Source organism: Taeniopygia guttata, chromosome 3 (genome assembly GCF_048771995.1).
Source record: "Taeniopygia guttata chromosome 3, bTaeGut7.mat, whole genome shotgun sequence".
NCBI lineage: Eukaryota > Metazoa > Chordata > Aves > Passeriformes > Estrildidae > Taeniopygia > Taeniopygia guttata.
In genome coordinates this window covers 107018893-107026392 of record NC_133027.1, presented here as the reverse complement: position 1 = coordinate 107026392, position 7500 = coordinate 107018893, and positions in this window count along the sequence as shown.

The window sequence follows — 7500 nt, the reverse complement described above, 5'->3', positions numbered from 1 at the left end:
CTCTTTCTTCCTGTTAGCTCCTCAATTCCAATTTTAGGATTGCTGTAATCAAGCTGAGGAAGAAGCTGTTTATCCCATGGAGGGGAAGTTGCTTGAGGCCCAGGCTGGAGAAGAAGAGTTGCTTGAAAATATACTTTAAGAAAGGTTTTGCTAGCCCATGGGGAGGGTCTGTGTGGTTCATGAGCTGTTCCCATCAGTATAGCCATGCAGAAGGTATTCTGGCCAGAAGAGGACCTGTTCTCCTTCTGTTCTGGCAGCAGCTGCACTAGAGGAGGAAGGTAGTTGGGCTAAGCCATCTAGCTGGCCAAGAACAAGTTTCCAGGTTTGCAAGTCTGCACATTTGTTAAACTGTTAACACTGTGGCTTTGCATAGAGCCTCCCCTGCCTGCTGCCAGGGAATATTGATGTTCTTTTCACTGAAGGTGAGATGCTGACAGCTCTGTCGAATACAGACAGAAACGGAGTGGGGTGGAAAGTGGCACTGAATGCTAATCTAAATGCAGCAACTCATAGTACAAAGCATCCTCCGTAAACAAATGAGTGAGGATGTTCTCTTAGGACAAATGTTTGGAGTGGTTTCATGAGAATTCAATTAGTTTCTTCCAAAACACCTGCAAATTCCAAAGTGCAGCGTGGCTGACAGCTGACTGGAGTGCTTTTCCTTGAAGCCTGCTTGTGTGGTCCTCCACCCCCTCATCTCCGTGGGCTGGTGGGAGGGCTGGGAGCCTGGTGTCCTTCCACCTGGTTAATCAGGTGAGTGAGCCGTGCCATTCATACCCTGAGAGAGGCTGTGGAGGCTCAGGTGGTCTTTGAGCAAAGAGCAGAGCTGATCATTTCCCTGCATGCGTGGTGTTTGCCCGTGGGTCTCTTCTGCTCTGTGCCCCTTCGCTGCTTTGGCACAGAGCCTGGTGCAAATTCAAGAACTGACCTGGTACAAGGAGAGGTAGAGGAAGGGAGATCTGTGCCTCTTCTGCTAGTTCTGGTCTCAGTGGGCCAGCGGAGGGCGGACAGCGAGGCAGGGGCAGCAGCTGGAGGTGATGCAGGCACAAAACACTGGATTAAAAAGTTGCCTGTAAGTCAGGGCAGCTAATGCCAGTTATCTGGAATGCTATTTGACCCCCTAAAGTCAGGTTAGTTATGTCAGTGAGTGAGGCTGGTGAGAACTCAGCTCTGCTATGGACACAAATCATTTGTCTGGAAGGACTTCATTTGTATTGCACTTATTACACCCCTGACCTTCAGAGCCTGACTAGTGTTTGCAGGCAAGCAGGACCAAAACTGTGGTCCAGGTGGAAGGCCTGATGTGAAAGCTTGCTCTGGAGGATGAGAAGCAGGAGCTACCCCTCCCAAATTAGGGCTATACAGAGCTGCTGCTCAAGCAGCTGTGGCAGCAGTTGAAACCAGTATCTCTGATGACCTGTTCTGTACACTTACAAGCACACATAAGTCATAAAACTCATATTCCTGTCCTGCTTCCCCTTTTGTTTTGGGGGGTGGAGGCAGAAATATGCAAGACAGAGTATTCTCACTGTTGTGGCTCAGGAGAGAGGAGCCACATTGGTCCATGAAAGAAAAAAAACAGGAGGGAGGGCACACCACAGGTAAGAGTTGTCACTTTCAGCAGGCAGGGAGCCTTGGCTTTGCAGAGCAGGAAGGCTTAGGTCTGCCCAGGATGACAGCTACAGCATCTCTCAGCTGGAGTCCTGAAAGGAGCCCCAGAAGTGCCCTGTTCCACTGTGCCAGCCCCAGCATGCCCTCTCCTACCCCGTGCACATCCGCCGGCAGCTGCCAGGCCAGGACAATCGGATATTTGCCTCTGGGAAGGGGACCTTGTGCATGGAAGGCACTGTTTGCTGTCATGGCATTGATTGGGAGGGTTGGGTGTGATGGGGAGTGGAATTTGGCCCAGCTGGCTGTCAATAGCTCTGCAGCACTCTCGCTCACAGCGATTGTCACGGCAGCGACTGTCTGTGCACTTATTTTCCAACAGAGCCAATTGGAATAATTCACCTTCCCTGATCTCTTTTTGAAGCCAGGAGGGACTAGCCTTTATGACCCCAAACTGCTGAACTGAGTTATGGGAGTGGCTCCAACTGGACTTTTTCCAGCCCTCTTACTCTGCTCCTCATAACCAGTGTCTTCCCCTTTGGCTCTCCTAAGGAGAGATAGAGTGAGGGATCTCGCCCAAGCTCTGAGAAAAGGAAGTAAGACTGTGTCTGGCCTGGAGGCAATTTATAAATAAAGACCCTCAGAAAGCCATTTCTTTTTCCTTTTCATGCTCTTTTACTCCTTTCCTCCTTAAGTGCTTGTCCCCTCCTGGGCAGCACAGATGTGCCTGCCTTGTCCTGTCCTACTGATGTGCTCTTGCTGTGTTCCCAATGTGTTGCTTCATGCTGGTGGTGTGGAGGCTGCAGGAACACACCAGAAGACTTCTTGTAACTAGAGTCTCTTCTGCTCTCTAAGGTACAAGTATCCTGGGGAGACCAGGAATTGCCTGTTCACTCAAACAGCCACAGTTTAAATGGGAAAATCATAATGATAAAATGACTGTTAAGAAAATAATAATCTCTCTCTGTCCTGCTGAGATTCCTGGCCAGGCTGCAGCCAGAGATGATTAGAGAAACTTAAATAAAAATGAGCAGGTTGTACCCAGGCAGGTTTGAAAAACCAGCTGACTTTACTGAAGCAAACCCCTATTTAATCATTCCTCTGTTGCTTTAAAGGTGGCATATACAGCCAGGTAAGCAGAAATATGTTTGTTTTGAAGCCCTGGGTAAATGTCATATAGAGGAATTAAAATGTCAATCTGTAGCTACATTTGTTTAATGAATTTGTATAAACAAAGCTGTGAACACGTATCCTCTCACTCCAGCATCTTAAAGGTGTTGAACCCCTTCCCACTCCTCCCAGTGTGCAGCCATCCCCCCACTCTGCTGGCAGAAGGGTCGGGGGGATGCTGATGGGGGTGCTGGAGGCAAACTCCCCCAGGTTGGCTTGTCCCCTTAACTCATCAAACTAACTCATCCATCTGCAGCAGCACAAGGTGTTTTCAGGGTGGTCTTGAGCTGTCATCTGCCACCCAGCACAAGGAAAGCAAGGCTGCCTGCAAGGGCTGTGGGGTGAGTATCTGACCACAGTCCCACAGCAGTGACCCAGAGCTGAAACGGAGCAGGCATGGTCAGGAGATGTGGGCTGACTTCACCTGTCTGACTGCCTGTCTGTGTTGCTGCTTTATTTAAAGGATGCTGCTCCCCACCATGACCTCCTTGCCCCAATTCTCCTGTGGTGTGCCCCAGGGAAGGGACACCTGGCATCACCTGTGCCTTACCAAACCCACACAGGCTGGTAACTGCAACAGAAGCATCCAAGTGGAGTAACAGTGCCAGAACTGTTGCATTTCAGCTTCTCACTTAGGTCATTTTATAGCAGCTTCCCCACTGGGTATAAGCCATAAAAAGCAAGCAGGAGTACCAGGATGCATCTTTATGTTTACTACTGGCTCTCATTTTCCTTATACATTCGTTTTGTGCACAGTTTCAATCCCACCCCCTTGCTTAGAAGATGAACTGTTTGTCTAAAGCAAGTTGTTTTCTCTCATAGCAGATGATCAGTTAAGAGGGAAGCTTGTATTTTACTATAGTGCCTTTAAAACAGGGTTCCAAAAAGAAAGGAAAAAAGGAGATATCCTTTTCTTGCAAAATGGCTAACAGTGGTTTCTCAGCTTTGCCTGTGTAGTGAACTGACATTTCTAGCAAGGACAAACAAAGGTGCCATGCAATGTAGTAAAACCTTACAAGAATCAAAGATTCCTTAAAAAAACAAATGGGCAAATTTAAGTAGTGAACACACAGATGTTCAGTCTAGCCCCCAAGGACATTTTCTTTTAGCCACTTCATGTGATATCTGATGAAGTGCAAGCTACAGGTTTGCAGTTGAAATACTGCGCTGGTTAGCACCTCTGTTTTCCCCAATTTCCCAATTTTCTGCTCCACTGTGTAAGCTGTTGTGTTACTTTAGAGAAGTCACTCAGCCTCTTGCTTCCCATTTCTGCTGGTAAAATTGGGAACTTGCATTGCTCTGTTTAAATGACATTCTCAGGAGGGACAAGTGTCTGTCCTTTGTCGTCTTTACACACAGCCTGTTACTGTGAACTCCTGGCTTTGGTTGTTACTGTGCCCCTAAAACCAGAATAATGCTACTCTGGAGAGCAGCCAACATTGGAGTGCCCCATTCTGCAGTCATATGTACAACAGGTGGAATTTTTATTTCATGCATGACTCCAGAGATTTGAATGTTCAGGGGATAGGACAGCACACCTTCTTCTCTACTTTGGTACAGGACAGGTGCTGTATATGGCTGTATTGATGAAGGTAATTATATTCTGGGTCTTTTTCTAATCCTAAACAAGATAAAAGGTCCCTGATTGTAGAGTGGAAGAATGGTTGATGTGCAAGAAATCTCTCAATAAGATTGAAATAAGTTTCAATAAGTTGAGTTTGAGAGAACTTAAGGGGTGTCTGTGTTGTTGGCAAGAATTGTGATGGCTTCTTTTTCACATCTGTTAAATATTCAGTGTGTGCTTTTAGCAATCTTTACCCTTTTTGTGAGGTTGAACAGTTCTGACTGGATTTTATGCAATTAGTATACTGTGAGAGTTTGTGAGGATTTGCTTCAATTCTGAGATAATTTCACTTTATCTGCTTGTGGTTTTCTTCAAATGTCTGAGCAAGTGCACCATGGTGGCAAAAGCATTTGAGGAAAATAAATGTCAAAATCCCAAGTGCTGCTACTGGTGGAAGTAGGAATTCAACCAAGATGTGCCAGCTTTCATAATAAGAATTCTTGTGTGCTTTTCAGATAATAGAAGTTTAGTTTTTAGGGAACAGATAAGTCTTGTCTGTTTTGGGTGTTGAATTACAGAGAGCAAAAGCATTTAGAAAGCTGTTCATTGAATATGCTCAGAAAAAAAGTCACAGCAGGTTGTGGTTTCTGAGAGCAGGAAAAAGGCCAATCTTATGTCATAGGCTAATAAAATGTATTAAGCATGAAGTCAGTAAAGTTGTGTAGGAAATCCTCTGAAACTGGGGTGGAATAGCAACTTACCGTCAACATTCTTAGAAAAATAAAAATTTAAGTAAAATATGAAAGAAAATAACATTTGGCCTCTCTTTGTATTGTAAAAAAACTTGGCAGAGGCTGAATATCCTTCAGAAGGGAGCATTGCTCGCTGTGAGTAACCTCTGCACAGATCTCCTGTGAGAAGAACTCCTCCAAAAGCAAGTCACAAAATACTTTCTTGGTGCACATTTGTTAGTACTGTACTGAGAAGTTTGGTCAGAAAGTAAAATCAATTATTGCAAGTGTTTTCTAACAAATATTTGCCTTAGGAGATGTCTAGCTTTGGGAGATGCACGAACAGGAACACGGTTTCCAGCTGCCTGGGTGGAAGGTGCCAGTTCAGGTGGTGAACAGAACACAAGCCCATGAGGAGCTCCTTCCCCAAGCCAAAGTGTGGCCTGAAAGGGAGGTTTTGAGGGAAGCACCCCTCCTGTACTGTGAGCCCAGTGCCAACCTCAGCAAGCCACGGACAAAGAGGAATAGAGAGCGTGGAAATGCTCCAGTGGCATCTGACAGTGGCACCTCTGGGGAACTGACCAGTGTTTGTGGAGTCTGAGTGAGACCTGTGCATTTCTTCATTGAGCTGTTTGCTCCCTCGCTGGGCAGGGCAGCTGTTCTTGCAGCAATTGCACTGCACAGTTAAAGCCTGGTTTGCATTTATTCTGGGTAGCATGGGGACTTATATTTTATTAATATTTTATTCAGAAGGTAATATCTCCAGACTGCAGTCTTTGCTGGGTGAAGTCACTCTATGACTTAATTGCTCGAAGTCTTTCCCCACATTTGCTCTCAGTGGAAGCAGAGTGCTGGAGGTGAAGCTGTTGCAAGTGAGAGCCTTCCCCTGCTTCCCCTTCTTTCCCAGTGTGCAGGGGAACTGGTGCTCTGCTGTGGTATCACAACACTGGAAACCAAAAGCCTGAATTTGTGCTGGATGAGTTGCTGTCCTACAAGGAACATTTAGGAGAAGCAACTGATTGTTTAAAGAATGGCTGTGAGGAAAAGGATTTGCTATTTACCTTAGAACTATTAATTTAAAAAAAATCAAGTATTCAGTGCTTCTAAAATCTTGCTCTCAGTTTAAATTTTTTTTTTAATTTTTTTTTTAATTTTTTTTTTTGCAATAGACCCAGTTGGATTGGTAGTTACAGCTGGAAAATCCCAGTTAAAAAATTAATTAATTATCCACATACATCCCAGAACCAAAATCTTTGGGGGCTAATTTAGATTCAATGTTATCATGCTGACAACTTCTTACCAGCTCTAACTTCATCTGCCCTCCTGTAGCTCAAAGCTCGGTAGGCATTCCTGGCTGTAGGTGAAACACTTTGTCACTCCCATGGTTAGGAAGGACACGGGAGGATGCATTGCTCTGGAGATGCCGCTTTCCCTGTTGCTGACTTGGTGGGTTGATGGACTGGTACATGATGAGATGTGGTTGCTGAACCAGGAAATGTGTAAACAGATTGCACAGTGAGGAAGGAAGGGGTGCAGAAATCCCATGCTGCTGCCAGGTACTCTTCTAGTGTGTGTGATGAGCTGATCCATGTGGCTTGAAAATCAGTTCTCACCTTGTAGTGCTCACATAGGAAGGGTGAGAGCTCATTATTTTGCCCATGTCAGCCTCTGACAGAAAGGATGAAAGGGATTCATGCTTATCCTTAAAATCTTGTGCTCCAGTGCGTGCTGCTTTCCTTTTTACACTGACTGGACTGGGGGAGAGCCCAGTCTAATCTGAACATTCAGGATCTTTACTGGAGAATGTACCAAAGCTGAGTTCTATCTGAGTTTCCATAGCGGGGAGCATCTGGGGGGTCAGGCAGGCAGGGACCTCCAGGCCTGGCTGTCTCTGAGCAGTGTAGGACACACCTCCTGCCCTCCCTGTGATTTACTGATTTGAGGTGGGGAAGGGACTGTTCTTCTACTCCCAAGAAGTTAGTGTGGGCTTGTTCTTATCTGCTCCAACTTTACCCTTCCTGCTGTAGCTCAGTGCTGGACTCTAGATGAAACTCTCCAGTGCTCCCGTGGTCAGGTGGATTGGTAGGGAGCATCATTCTGGAGATGCCACTTTCCCTGTCTCTGCCTTGCTGGATTGATGCGTGATGGACTGACCCAGGAGGAGATGTGGCTGCTGGCTTTTCCTCCTCCCAAGTACCGGGTGCGGGCTCCTTTCTGACAGGGAAGGACTGCTTGAAAAAGCCGCTAAGCAGCATCCTCTCGGGTTGGCGCCGCTGGTTCCCTGCCGAGCCTCCCGCGGCGGGGCTGGGGCGGACGGGCAGCACTGCCCGCTGCCGCCGCGCTCCGGGGAGCGGGGCCGATGCTCTGCTGGGCCCCGTAGCTGGTGCCGCGGCCGGACGCGGGGCGCTCCCGGGCTCTGCCGGTGCT